Genomic DNA, 15462 nt, shown 5'->3' with positions numbered 1-15462 from the left:
AATAAGCTTGGCAGCCTGTGCTGACTGGTAGGGAATGGGGTTGGACTCTAGAACAATATCCGGAAGTTGGACAATGGCATACCCTGCATGGTACGTGCTATCATTGGGACGGGTGCAAAATCCATCTACAAAGACATCAGGAGCCCCTTCGATTGGTGTGGAGCAGAGGTAAGGTATGGGTGATGTATGTTCATGTATGAGTTCTGTATATTCATGAGGAGGTACTAAATCATCTTGTTCTCCCTTGTGACCAAGTAAGGCATTTAAAGTGGCTATAGGGCCAAAGGTGGGTGCTGAGTACTTAATATGAAGCTGAGGATTCGAAAGTAACAGGACTTCATAGCCACTCAGCCGTTGTGCTGACATGTGCTGGGTATGTATGTTTTTTAGTAGGGCCTGAACATTGTGTGTGATGTATGTAAGGTAGTGGGGTGACCCAAGGTAATGGGGGTAGCCATCTCCACAACCATAGCACATGCTGCTAAACTTCAGACACGCAGGCATGCCCTGAACCTGTACGGGAACCACGTTTGAGAAAAAAGCAACAGGGCAAAATTTGCCCCCATGCTCTTGTGCCAGGACTCCTGCCATGGTTTTACAATTGTCCCTGGCAAATAAGTGAAATATCACGCCATAGTCAGGTAGGCCTAGGCCAGGACTCATAATCATTGCACATTTTAGATAACTGAAAGCTTGTAACATGGGTTCAGACCACTTAATAAGTCAGGCATTTCAGGTTTTGTGGCTTGTCTCAGGATGTTGTCATAGTAGGAACAATCAGCTATCCATTGGCGGCAGTAACCAATCATACCAAGGAAAGTTAACATGTCTTTCTTGGTTTGTGGGCGGGGCAGACCCACAACAGCAGTAATTCTGGCATGGCTGATTGTCCTCTCACCCTTTCTGAGAACAAATCCCAAATACTCAACACTTTCAGTAAACCATTGTAACTTTTTCTTAGACACCTTATGACGACAGTCATGTAACCACTTGAGCAAGCTAATACAATCAATCTGGCAGGACTCCCAAATAAAACTACAGATGAGGAGGTCATCCACATACTGTAGAAGGACTGAACCATGAGGGGTAGTCCAAGGGCGCAAGGTAGCTTGGAGGACAAAAGAGTAGACAACAGGAGAGTCTACATAGCCCTGAGGCATCCTATACCAGGTGTATTGGCGATGTTTAAAAGTAAAAGCAAAAAGTGGCCGTGTCTCCTTGTCAACTGGGACGGAAAAAAAAGCATTCTTTAAATCAATCACGGAGAAAAACTCCGCATGTGCAGGTATGGCTGATAAAAGAGATGCCACATCCGGCACCACTGGGGCAATGGGAATGATCTGGGCATTTACTGCTCGCAAATCTTGCACAAATCTAAATGTGTTGTCAGCCTTCCTCACTGGGTTAATTGGTGTGTTGGCAAGGGGATACAGTTTCTTCATAGACCCCTGCTTCTAAAAATGCTTGGAGCAGAGGTTCAGTGCCTCTTTCTTTCTCAAGTGAGAGTGGGTATTGTTTAATATATACTGGTGTTGATCCTGGCCGAAGCATGGCTTTGTACGGGGTGCAAGAAATAAGACCCACATCTTGGTCTGTAGTGGCCCATACTTCGGGAGGTACCTGTTCCATGCAAGGATCAGGAGGTTAACATTGTGTGTATAAGAAGTAATTTTTCATTAGGTACATGGATAGGCATAACAGGTAAAGTTACATGTAGGCCACCTGTTTTACGGATTCCTATCTGAAATCTTAAAGGCACAAACAGATCCCTACCCAATAGGTTTACAGGGCAATTCAGAATTATCCTGAATCTGTGATTCAAAATAGGTCTGTGGTGACGAGGATGATCTACAGTGAGAGGTGGTGTCTTGTAAGATTTTGTGAGTATCCCATTTATTCCCATTAAGGGTTCAGCATTTTCTCTCGGACCATTATAATAATCTTCACATAGGGTACTGCAAGTAGCTCCTAAATCAACAAGAAAAGGGAGAGGTCTAGCTTCTACATTTAAAACAATTAACTGCGAATCTTTGTAATGGTTTGAGATCAATGTAAATGCTGGGATACTATCTCCTGGGCAGCATCATTGTGACTTTTGATGTCCCCATGCTACGGGAAAACTTGTTGTTTTGAGGTGGTGGTTGGTGTGTCTGTGGCAGATTATGTGACTGGGGTTGCTCCTGTGGCTCCATGGGGGGTGTCGCCTGTCTAAGGGGGAAGGGACAGCGACTAATCCAATGATCTGTCCTTCCACAATTACAGCAGCCGGTGGACCGATTCCTATTATTACCCTCTCTCCCTGTATATGCTCCTCTCCCTCTTCCCCGGCCTGGTCCCCTACGTGGGAATCTGTCCCTTTGTGTTTGATTAGGGGTGAAGGACCGGTCTTGGGTCTGATAATGAGTCTCTTTTCTCTTTTGGCTTGACGACTTCAAAGCAGCCTGCTGCGTCCTTTTCTTTTTTCAGAAACTGAGTTTTTATTGAAAAGTTTTACAAATACAACAAAAGGAACAAAACAAAAGAACATGGACATTAACACAGCATACAGGAGCATTACCAATATAATACCAAATTTATAAAATAGTAATAAAATATATATATATATATACATATACATACATACATACATATACATATACAAATAAAAAGCTACAAAAAGAAATAACAATATATATTTACTATATAACAAAAAGGAGGGGAGCAAAATAAGACCATCAAATCTGCAATTGAGCATAATATTCATCCCATGGCTCCCAGACCCGTTCAAATTTAGGGACAGTGTTCCTGAGCAGAGTAGTAAGGTATTCCATCATTCGGACATCCTGAATACGGGAGTATAGTTCTTCTAATGATGGAGGGGAGACAGACTTCCACTTAGTGGGGATCAGGGTGGGAGCTGCTACCAAGATATGGGTAGTGAGCTTAGATGTGAGGTTGGAAAGACCTGTTAAGGGCAATCCCAGCAGGAGATGTAGAGGATCTAAGATGGATCGGCATTTGGTCACCTCCCCCAGTAGCTGGTTAACCTTATCCCAGTAACTTTGTATAATGGGACAAAACCAAAAAATGTGTTCTAGAGTCCTGCGGTGGGACCTACAGCGCCAACAGGTAGGATTGGCCTCTGGGAACAGCCTATGTAGCCTGTCTGGGGTGTGGTACCATGGAAAAAAAATCTTATATAAATTTTCTTTATAAAGAGTACAAATGGAGCTTTTATTTGCTGCCTCCCAAACGTCAGACCACTCCTCCTCATCAAGGGTGGGACCCAATATAGTTTCCCAAGTACACATATAAGCAAATTTACCAGCAGCCTCCCTCCTTGACACATGGAGAAGATGGTAGATGGAGGGGATAAGGCCCTTAGTGTAAGGACCAGCTGCACACAACCTCTCAAAAGGAGTTTTTTGAGAAAAACTGGGGGATTGCTGAAGAGAGAGGACATAATGCCTGATCTGCAGGTATGCATAGAAAGAGGTACTGGGGAGGTCAAATTTCTCCTGTAATTCTGGGAAGGTAACTAATCTCCGTTCCAAGGGATGCAAAATATCCTGGATATGAAAAAGCCCTCTTTCTGGCCAGGGTAGCCACATAGATCTGATGAGACTGTCGGGTATCAGGGGGGTGTGTATAATAGAGGTAACTACCGAGGCTCGGGCGGAAAGGCCATACTTAGGTTTGTGAGCTCTCCAGATATTTCTCATAAACCCCATTGGTGAGAGTAAATCTCTATCTGTCAGTAGCATTGAAAAACTCCATAGCATCACATTGGGGTGCAGAGGGGCGAGCCAGGCCTCCTCCAACTCCCGGCAAACACTGGAGGAAAACAATTTGGTCCATGCGGGCAGAAATTGAAGATGGGTTGCTATATAATATTTAACAAGGTCTGGGGCCCCAAGGCCTCCCAGATCTCTGGGTGTGCAAACCACTGTCTTGGACAGTCTATGTCTCCTATGTGCCAAAATAAAATTCAAAAAGCCAGCTTGTAGCCTTTTCAGGGTCAGAAGAGGGACCCGGACCGGAAGGGTCTCAAATAAATAGAGGAGCTTGGGTAATAGCATCATCTTCACAGATGCTATACGGCCCATAAGAGACAGAGAGTGCCCCTTCCTTTTGTTCAGGTAATTGTATATCTCCTGGAATGGGGGGAAAGTTACGGGCATACAGTTGGCTATATGTGGCGGTAATTTGTGTGCCCAAATAATTTAGGGAAAAATCCCGCCATAAAAAAGAAAAAGTACCCTGTAGCACCAAAAGTTGTGAAGGTGACATGTGTAGTGATAAGGCCTCCATTTTGGAAGAGTTCACCTTATGGCCTGAGGCAATACCAAAAGTGTGCAATTCAGCCCATAAATTCGGGAGGGTGGTAAGAGGCTGTGTCAATGTAAGGAGTACATCATCTGCGTATAGTGAGATTTTGTAGGAGGAGCCCTTCACTGGGACTCCCTGAATATTGGGATTAGCTCGGATCTTCTCTGCAAGTGGTTCAATACTAAGTGCAAAGAGCAGGGGGGACAGGGGACATCCCTGCCGCGTCCCACTTTTAATTGGAAATTGCACTGAGGAGGCGTGAGGTAGTTTGACCGAAGCTGATGGACAGGTGTAGAGGGAACGTATAGCGCCCATAAACGGTCGAGAGAACCCCATTTTAGACAGTGTGGAGAACATAAATGGCCAATTAAGTCTATCAAACGCTTTCTCCGCATCTAAGCTGAGTATCAGTGAAGAGAGCTTGCGTTTGTTGAGAATATCAATAATGTTGATTACTCTGCGAGTATTATTACTGGAATGGCGAAATGGGATGAAGCCTGTTTGATCCCTTTGCACTAGGTATGGCATATATTTGGAGAGCCTATTAGCTAGAGTTTTAGAATATATTTTGGGATCCGAATTTAGCAATGCAAATGGGCCTGTAATTAGTAGACTCTAGAGGGTCTTTACTTGGTTTGGGAATAACGGTGATATGGGAGCATGGCATGGAAGGCGGAACAGGTTTACCTTGTAAAAAATCATTAAATAAATCTACTAGATAGGGTTGTAAGTGTGGCAAAAAGGTTTTGTAATATAGGTATGGTAACCCGTCAGGGCCTGGGGCCTTATGTGAAGGGAGATGAGAAATAACCTGCGAAATCTCCTCTTCAGTAATGGGACTGTTAAGATGTTCCAGGTGTTCCACCTTCAAACAGGGAAGATTCAGGTCTGCTAGATAAGAGTCAATAGTGGGTTGTAACATAAAGCCCATATTACTTTGTGCCTGATGTACCGTGTGGTACAAGTGTGTATAATATTGTTCAAACCGAGAGGCTATATGAGAGGGGTCATATCTAAGAACACCTTTCTCGTCCTTAATGGCCATGTGGGATGAGATCATTTGTGTTTCCCTCAGTTTACGTGCTAATAGCGTATCCGCTTTGTCGCCCTTGTGATAATAGATTTGCTTGGTTCTTTGCATCAGCCAGCTAACTTTCCTCAACTCCAGGGCCCGTAATTTGGAGCGGAGGGAAGTCACCTCCCGCAGATGAGCCAGAGATGGACTATTAATAAGTCGTTCCTCTGCCACCTTCAATGCCTTCCCTGTCAAGGTGCGCTGTAAAGTGGAGTTCTTTTTAATACGGGAGCTTAGGGCCACACATTGCCCCCTAACCACCACCTTGTGAGCTTCCCAAAGGGTGGAGGTGTGTGCTACTGAGCCTTTATTCTCGGTAAAGTAGTTTTGTATGCCCGCAGTGAGTGATATTTTAGTGTCTTCATTTTTAAGGAGAAAATTGTTCATTCTCCAGTGGCAGATCCTAGTCTTAGAGGGGGCAAAAAAAACCTCCAGAGTGATTGGAGCATAATCCGACCATGAGATAGGGTGTATATCTGCGGAGGCACTATTTCTCAGTAAAGGTAGATTAACAAATAAATAATCAATGCCGGTGTGCGTTTTGTGGGGGGGGAGAATAAAAGGAGTATTGTCTACTTGTGGGATGCTGGATCCTCCAGCTGTCATACAATTGATGGCGTCTGATAAGCTGTCTAAAAAATTTGGAGTGCTGCAGAACAGCTGGAGGTGGGGGAGGTGTAAACACAGACATTCTGTCCTGAGTAGGGGAGAAAATAGAGTTAAAGTCACCCCCAACCACCAGATAGGTGTGAGTGAACTCATCCAGAAGGGCCAGAGTCCTAGTAATAAACTTGATCTGACCTGTGTTGGGGGCGTAAAGATTGCACAATGTCAGAGGGACACCTCAGAGGGTACCGTGCAGGATAAGAAATCTTCCCTCAGAGTCAGCGATTGTACGTATGGGGGAGAATTTGAAGGAATCCCGAATTGGAATTGCAACCCCCGCACGTTTTTTAGAGGGGGAATTAGCCACATGAATTTCTGAGTAATATTTGGAGGCAAAATTAAAGGTACCCATGCTATCAAAATGTGTCTCTTGTAAAAAGACAACCTCCGCCGATTGGCGTTTAAATTCCCTAAGTGCCAATTTCCTTTTAGTGTTGGAATTCAAGCCCCGCACATTAAGGGATAAAATTCTAACAGCCATAATAGAGTAAGATAAAGTTAGCTGTATTTAGACCCTTCCGTTGCACATAGGCCTTTGAGTACAGATCAAGCATTTGCTCTAAAGTGCATTTCAGAGGATATGAAAATCGCCCCGTGGGGGAAGGTGGAGAGTTAGGTGGGCAATGACAAGGGAAGAGAATCACAATAAAAAAAGAAATCACAGTAATAAACAAAAACATATACATAAATAACCGACCAAGGTAAGATAGTCGCGACTTAACGACCTGGAGTGTCCAGTATCCGTCTGTCCCTGTGCCTCAAAAAGGGGCAGCAGGGAAGAAACACCCTTGACAGATACTTCAACACTTCTAAAGGGGTCAAGGACTCAACAGTCCCTGGAACAATCACCAGACAAATTTCTGGCCATCATGACATTGGTGGCTCCAGCTAGCAATCATCAGCATAGCCTCCATGGAAGGGCTCCCCACCATAGCCGAACAAATCGGTCCCAGGGCAGAGCCTCCCCAGGGGCAAAAAGGCAACCTAACGGCATTCGTAAAAAAGGGCAAGTATACAACATAATACAGTATAAGAGGGCAGTACTTTTTAGATAAACAAAATCAAGCTGTGCAACGTTTAGTAAACCGTGGTGTGCTAAGGCATATTCATGAAAAACCTAGGCCAAGTCACAGACCTGGACCTATGTATAGATCAGTAAAAAGTGCAGCCCATAAGAGGTAAGAGGTCATAATAAATAAGCAAGATGACATCACACCCAGGCAAGGGCCACGGTCCCTAGGGTAGGATATAATAAACAACAAGTACCGCCAATCAAATATTATCCAGTTACAAATTGCTTCTACTATATTGAACTGTAAAAACTATAGCTCTATAGGAATTTTTAAGGCAAAACATTAGTAGGTTAAGCATCAATTTAAGGAGTAGGGCAGCAATATAATCTAAAACTGCATCATAAGATCAAAGTAGTATTGGGGGTATGGGGGTCAGGCCCCATCAAGACTGTCCACTGTCTTGAGGAGGAGGAGGTGGGGGAGACCGCCGAGTCCGACGTCCTGGGCGTCTCCTGGACGTGGCCATCTGCCAGGGCGGGGGTGAAGGAGGTAAAATATCTTCTCACTCTTATCCAGGAAGTTTGGGCAGGGCTATTCCCATATCTCGGCAGAAGGCGGGTAAGTCCTCCGGGTAGCGTAGAACAGCCGTTCTCCCCTCATGGCGGGCCGTTAGGCAGAATGGAAAACCCCAGCGATAGGGGATGCGATGATCCCGAAGCAAGGTGAGGAGTGGTTGCAGGAGGCGTCATTGTTGCAGGGTGTGCCATGACAAGTCCTGGAAAAGCTGTAAGGGGGCCCCGTCAAATTCCAAGTTGCGCATATTCTGTGCAGCAGCCATGATCTCATTTTTCAAATCTGCATCTGCTAAGTGGCAAAGGACATCACGTGGCCTTGAGGCCGAAGCAGGTTGCCGGGTGGCTCTATAGGCCATGAGTATCCCCACATCTTGAGAGGAAGGGCACCCCAAGAGGCGGTTAAAAAAAGCCTGCAGAACCAATTTTAGGTCCAGGTTATGAGTGGCTTCAGGGAGCCCACAAACTCTAATATTATTCCTGTGGCCCCTATTATCCATATCCTCTATGTGACGGTATAGATCTCTGATCTTCAAATGATAATCCCGAGATTTGCGTGTAAGGAGCTCAATATCCCCCTTAGCTTGGTGCAAATTTTCATCTATATCTTCCACTCTTCCAGCCAGAGACTGCAAATCAGTGCGAAGAACCCCAATTTCAGAGCGAAATGTTGCCTGAACTTCAGTTATCGGTAGTTGAAAATCAGCCTTAGTAGGCAACATCTGAAGGTAATTCTGCCATGTAAGTGGCAAAGCGTCCGCTACAGGGCCCTGACCCTGTTTGCGAGGGTGAGGTGGCTCCACAGAAGGATGGGTCCCTGAGGGACCTGTCTCATAAGACAGACTGGGTATACATGATGAAGGGCCCAGGGGGGGAAAATCAGCTTTCAGCGGTCTATAGGGTGCCGGTTTAGTTATTGCATGAGTGCCCCCAACTGTCCCCAGCATAGGAGACCGCCTCAGGTCTAAAGGCTAGGGGCACAGTATCATCCAGGGGGGAGCATTAGGTGAAGTAGAAATGTCCCATTCATGGTGAGTCCTAGGAGAGGGTGAGCACTCAGAACAGGGGGAGAGACTTACCCCAGCAAGATCCTCTGCTGCCTGGCCGTCCTTGTCACAATGCAGGATGAACTGGCTATCCACTGCCAAGCCAGGAGAGGCTGCGGCTGGGTCTGCTGCTGTGAGGAGATGGCGTGTAGCTGGAGACTTCTCTGCACGCCACGTGTGCTGAGGAGGGGAGGAAGCCGCCGCCATCTTAGAGTGCTGGGGAGCCGCAGGAGGGTCTCCTATAAAAGTCCGAATCGAGGGCTGAGAGGAGCCGTGATGCTGCGTTGGGGAGGGGGGAAGCCTCCCTCCTTTAGATCACTTCTGCTTGCCCATGTGGAAGCCTCAGGTGCCGGTGGAGCTGCGGATCTCACGCTGGTGCCATCAGAGCAGGAGATTCGAGCGGCCATCTCCCTGCTGCCTTTTCTAAAAGTTTGTTCTGAAACTCATCTCTATGGAGACTGGGCCATTCTGATATCATTTGTTTGACAGTCAACTGTAAGTGGGGTTTAAGGTTAGTAGGAAATGTCTGTATAAGCATGGAATGCATATTACTCTGGATGCTCATACCAGCTTCTAGGGTCCAGACTTCAATAAATCTTTTCCAAAAATCTATTACTGATTCTCCTGACTTTTGTTTACATGCCACTGCAGTGGGGAGGACCTAGTTTGGAAACACCTATCCATCTCTCTCTGGATTTCTCTCCACATATCATCAAGACCTTCATTTGTATTTAGCTTATAATTAGTAGCAGTGACTGTAGCTGGCTCAATAACACTAATAGAAGGAACTTTTGTCCAATCCCATGGGGAATTCTGCCCAACTATTCCGTCTATAATAAGGTGCATATCTTCCTGTGTCATACATCGACCTTTACAGGCACGTTTAAGGTAATGAAATGTCCCAGAAGAGGATGAAGAGGGTTTTGGGCAGTGTTTAACAAGTTTATTATATCATCCACGTCAATGGGTCTTTTCAAAAGAGTATCCCCCACTGTCATAAAGGGATATGCTTCATCGGGTGAGGTAGTGTCACTATCCTCGTCTGGCTGTGTCTGTACTTCCCTCCTTAGTGTTTTTAATGCCTATCTTTGGAGGGTTTCCCTGAACGGGTCTCCATGGGGGATGCCTCTTTTACTAAGACAATCTTTTGTGTTGTATGACTTGAGGATACCCCCGATTCTGGTATTGGATCATCGACCTGACCACTCTGGTCTGGAGATGATACAATCCTATCTTGTTGGACTGATTGTGGTAGGTCAGTGGGTAGTGAAGGGGAGGGGGAGGGGCAGTGGCTGGAGTCATAGTGACAGTGTATCCTGCCAATAAATCAAGATCGTCTTTGGACAAGGAAGGAAATTTTTGAGGAATATGTAATCCTGCATAAGGAGGTGGCTTGTTAAGTATAGTTCTGTCTAGTTCTTTCTCTAAGTTGTGCTTACTCTGATAATGAGTACTATTTTCTGGCTTTTGTTTCTTTACCTTTTTGTTTGGTCTGTCAAACCAATATGAGGCAAACATGAGCCAATTCTCCCCTCCTGATTTCATGTACTTCATATCCCACTGTGGGTCAAGTCCGTAATATGGCCAAGCTGAAGTATTTATTAGACATAGTCCTTTGACCATGTCCATATGGAAAGTGTCATTTGTTCCATCCCTCAGGAACTCTTCATACCCTCTGTCCACCCTGCCATATTATCGACCCATGGATTTACCAAATAATAATCAGTACCGCAAACACGGGCCACATAATCTTTGCAAGTTTCTCCTACATATGGCGGAGGGGGAGTCTTAGATGGCTTCTGACCTATTTACTTGATTCTGTCAGTTATTTTAAACATAGTGAGGGGGAACAACAAAATATTCCGATTCAGATACCGGGTGGTATAAGAATACTACTGACAAAGTCACAGTGCTCGTCTTACCTCACCAGAACGCTGATGAGAGACTTGCCAAAACGTGACACAGACTTTGAGCCTTCTTAAGTCTGTACAGTTGGAATATTTGTTAGTACAATAGACAAATCACGATGATGAGACCACTCTTACCTTCAGTGGTTATTTCAAGATCATACAACCAATAACAAAAATCAATCTTATACATCTACGAGATAGAAAGAGTAGCAAGCAAGAAAATCTATCCCGGACGAGCCCCCACTTGAAAGGATCTATTCAACCTTTATCAGTATACCCTGGTCAAGACTGGAAACTGCCTTCACCTCTGACGTGTCAGGGGACAATTCTCAAGAGGACACGCACACAAGGTATGTGGTATACAAGAATTGTCCAAAGTTTATTGATGTTGTCATACATTTATATAGTCACTTTTGGTTAGTACTGCGCAAGTGCAAACACATGAGTTATACAATACATACATACATACATATATGGTCATAGCAACATTAGGGATATGTCTGTCACGTACACTTAGAATTTAGAGAACTTACAAGTTCATATATATATATATATATATATATATATATATATATATATATATTGGACAATGCTTCATCTGGAAACACAACTCACAAAATGGATGCTGTCAGAACAAGATGGAGGTTTTTACTCCCTTCAATGGGATATCACACCTTCTCTGTAAATTGTGAAATTCTAATCTAGCACCATTTCAATTAGTGGGTTGATATTGCCCAATATATTTGTGCTCTTGAAGACCACGTCCTCCTGGGTAAGTCCATATTACATAATCAGAAACCATTTCTGCTGTATGATGTAAAGGTGAGCATGTGGGGAAGGTGCTACCGCCTCAGACCAGCATTACAGGCAACCTCCTAAGTGAGAAAGCAGCAAGAAAAAGTATTAGTGTGCCTGGAGCAAAAACACCGGCATGAAAGATTAGGTCTTTTTCCTCCTGTGCTTCTGCAGTGTCCGCCATGCAGCCACGTGCAGCCAGGTCGACGGTGAGACCGCCATGGCAAGGGAAACACTTGGTAAGGGAGAGCAAGGAATTTCTTGGAGAACAGACAGTTAAAGAGAGGATTTTTCAGAAGATGGTAAGAGGTGATAGTCTTCTTCTGCTGCTTCAGATGTACAACAAAGAAGGTCAGATTGTTCTGCCCCCTCATATATACCTGTGGATATGGTGGAAATTCCAGAGTTTCAGCATGAGGGATTCCCCTGTAAAGAATACTTTGATAATTTTATGAAGTGGATAGAAAAGTCCTTCAATTCCACCATAGCAATACTTAAACAAGATTTTTGAGAACGTATTGAGAAGGTGGAAAAGGATGTGACAGATCCAAGAGCATAAGCAAATCAGAACATTCTAAATACACATGCTGTTATTTTGCAACGCTTGATATACCAAGATAGTTTGGAAAATAGACGTAGGTGGAATAACATCCAGATAAGTCAGTAAAGTTCAAGAACCTTGCTGTTAGTGCAGGGGTGTCTAAACTTTTTGCAAAGAGGGCCAGACTTAGTAAGTTGAAAATGTGTGGGGGCCGACCATTTAGCCTGACATTCTTTGAACCATTAAGGTGCACTGGCAAGCTTGGTCACTCTTCTCATGTCAAGCAGCATAATAATTTCTTTGTGTTTTACTATATATATATATATATATATATATATATATTGTAACAGCTGGCCAAATAAATCACAGGGTTTCGTCCAGGATGACAGGTACATTTGCCCAATATACAGGTTATAGCAGAGATTCTATAATTTAAATGAGTATACAGGTAGTCCCCGGGTTACATAAGAGATAGGGACTGTAGGTTTGTTCCTAAATTGAATTTGTATGTAAGTCGGAACAGGTACATTATTTTAATAAATGCAATTAGGACAGATGTTTGTCTCACAATATTATTACGCAGCGTGATTTCAGTTACTGTACAAAATCCTTTTATACAGTAACTAATACAGTTTGTTATTCACAAACAAAGCAAAAAAAAAAAAATGGAGCCTAGACATTCATTAATTTCTGGAACAAGTTGTGCTTTGATGCAGTGCAGAGCTTATCTTGGTCTTTAAAGAGTTACATGATGTTGCAAAAGAGCTCAGTTTCAGCTGTGTTTAGCAAACGATTTCTGCAAGTCATGCAAACGCCCCCTCCCCGACCTATCAAGCCTCTGTCCTGCACATGAACGAGCAGGGATGCCCTGTTCGTATCTAGGAGTCGTCTGTATGTCAGTTGTCCTTAACTCTGGGATTACCAGTACTCACAAAATTTCTATTCCTATTCCCGGTATTACCTGTAGGCATAGCTAGATCATTCTTTTGTTAGCTACAGTACACTTTAATTTTTAATTTCATATGGGGAAAAGGTAAGCCTCGTATTCTTAGAGAATTGCTTTTTAAGTTCAAAAACAAAGTTTAGGGATAACAATTTTTTTTTTATTATGTGGCAGCATCATTGACTAAAGTTGTCGATTGGTGCTGACAATGAGGAGTATAAGCAACGGGTAGGTATAGAAGAAACGTTTATTACATACCCCCTGAAAGCACTGCCATGGGTATCTAAGAATGACAATAAATAGAAATAAAATGACATCCAATATTTGGTTTGACATGAAAGATGTTTCTTAGTTTTTTCCAATTAAACATCTTAGCCCATCTCCACTGCAACCAACCATTGGAAACCAGGATTGTGTCGCATGAATTGAAGGCTGTTGTTTTCAGATATTGAGTATCATTGGCCTATTTTGGATACAGCACTTTTTGAGACAGTATAAATGAGTGACAAGAAAAGTTGACATCTCCTGAATGTATTCTATTTTGTCACTATAGAGGGCTTATCACCTAATGCATTAAATAAAAACATTCTAGGTGTGTAACTGGTAGCCCTTATACACAGTTTGAAAAATTTTGCATTGGTTTGGGGGAGTTTGACATTTTCTCTGACACAGAGGGATTCATTCTTACTTATTTGGAAAAGGAAAGAGTATTTAAAGGAAATGGGATATAAAATAATGTCTGTATTGTAGAGTACCCCGATGAAAGGCCACCAATTTAAATTGAACATACCAGATATTAGTTTTTTTGAGGGTGCATTCTGGTTCTGAGGCCATTCATGAGGGAAATACCTCAACAGTTTGTAGAAGGTGAGATTCAGGTTTTTTTTTACTGCATCATAATATTTTTCAAAAAACATACAAGAGGTCAGCAGCTAGACAGTTGATGAATGCTATATTCATAATTGTGCAGAAAAACGGGACTTCTTAGGCATAAAGTAAAATTAAACAATAAATATTTTATTGGTAAATCATTTTTAAAAACCAAGATAAAAGATTGTACAATTGCCTATATAACATAAACAATGTTACAATATACATCATAAGTTCTTTTACAAGGTTTTGAACATGAATCTCTTTGTAACATGTGGTCTCTTTAGATCTATTTTACATCAACGCGTTTCGCGACTATTAAGTCACTTCTTCAGGATGAATCAAATATAGAGACCTAAGATCAGTAAATATAGTGTATAATCAAAAAAATGTACAATACTTACAATTATCAATAATGTGTAGAATATTAAGTTTACAAATATTTTCAACATCATACTCACTACTGTAAATAACACTGATAACCAAATAGCAATGGAGTAATTCTTCCCAATTGTAAAGAAGATCCACAGCAAGAGATAGAGCGCGATGGTAGGAGCAGAAGGGCAAAAACAGCAGGTGTAATTTTAGAGAAACCTATTGAATGAACAAATAGATGCTAAAAAGTATTCCCTTGAATAACAATCTAAATTAATAAATAGCTATATAGACCATGACATATCTGTTAACTACAAAAGAGTTATGTTAATATATCACTATTCATGTTCAGTCAATACAACATCTTAGTACTAGCACTTCTCAAAAAACTTTATATTCCAATGCATCATTTAGATGTAAATTTAGGTAGAAACCAAAGGAATAATGGCCGCCAGTGCAACAGTAAAAATAAGCACTTACCAATTGATACAAGATGAAAGAAAGCCCAATAGGGAGTATACTGTTTACTAAATGGCATCCTGCATGCTGAATTGTCCATTCCAGTCTGCTCCCCCACACAAAACCTCTTCTTATGGAGCAGCTGATTGCAGGACTGGCGTCTCATGTGTGTGGAGGCCCGCCCCTGTCGACTGCACTCGGCAGGAAGAGGAAGTCAATATTGACAGCGTGGTGTCAGAAGACACCCGATGTGCAGCCTGCCAGATAGGATCCACGCAGGTTATTACCGCCACCCCTCCCAGCAGATCCAGCCAGGCAGAGCTGTAACTGCAAGGGTGGGTGGCAGGACACCACACATCGGATGCTCTTGGAATACAATACAAAATCAGTTTATATACATAGATCAACAATCTTAACAATTACTAAATAAAGTTTTAACAATTGCTTATAAACAAGTGTACAAAAAAGCAAAGCTTTTTAATCACAATTACAATGAATGCATAAATATGCAAAATACTACCAATAACTAGAAAACGGGGGGAGGAGGATGGAAAGGAGGGGGAAGAGGAAAGGGAAAAGGCAGATCTTTTTAAAATGAGGTATCTTTTCTTTTGTATCTAATGTTTTACTCCTATATTGTATACAAATGACTATTCCAAAAAGGGTTTTTAGCTATGGATTTTATTCAAGCCCGGGTATTCTGTAGCTTTTAAAGTAAAATGTATTTCATCTCTTTTTTCAAAAGTAAATTATCTAAATTACCACCTCTATCATTGGGGAGAACTTGTCCCAATGCTATAAATCTCATTTCATCCACATTGTAATTATGACACATACCCATATGGTGGCTCAATGGAGTGATAATTTTGCCACTTGTCACATTATACAC

General features: G+C 42.7%; 1 long non-coding RNA gene across 1 annotated transcript; it reads right to left on the bottom strand.

Moving 5' to 3' along the window:
• Positions 1-13865: 13865 nt before the first annotated feature.
• LOC140332032 (uncharacterized) lies at positions 13866-14807 on the bottom strand. The gene is made up of 3 exons (XR_011921020.1): positions 14595-14807; positions 14201-14333; positions 13866-14094 (listed from the first exon to the last, which is right to left on the bottom strand). It is a non-coding gene; the product is annotated as an uncharacterized lncRNA (long non-coding RNA).
• Between the last annotated feature and the right edge of the window lie 655 nt (positions 14808-15462).

Source organism: Pyxicephalus adspersus, chromosome 5 (assembly GCF_032062135.1).
Source record: "Pyxicephalus adspersus chromosome 5, UCB_Pads_2.0, whole genome shotgun sequence".
Classification (NCBI taxonomy): domain Eukaryota; kingdom Metazoa; phylum Chordata; class Amphibia; order Anura; family Pyxicephalidae; genus Pyxicephalus; species Pyxicephalus adspersus.
The sequence above is the reverse complement of the archived record's forward strand: the minus strand, read 5'-3'. Positions and strand labels throughout refer to the sequence as shown.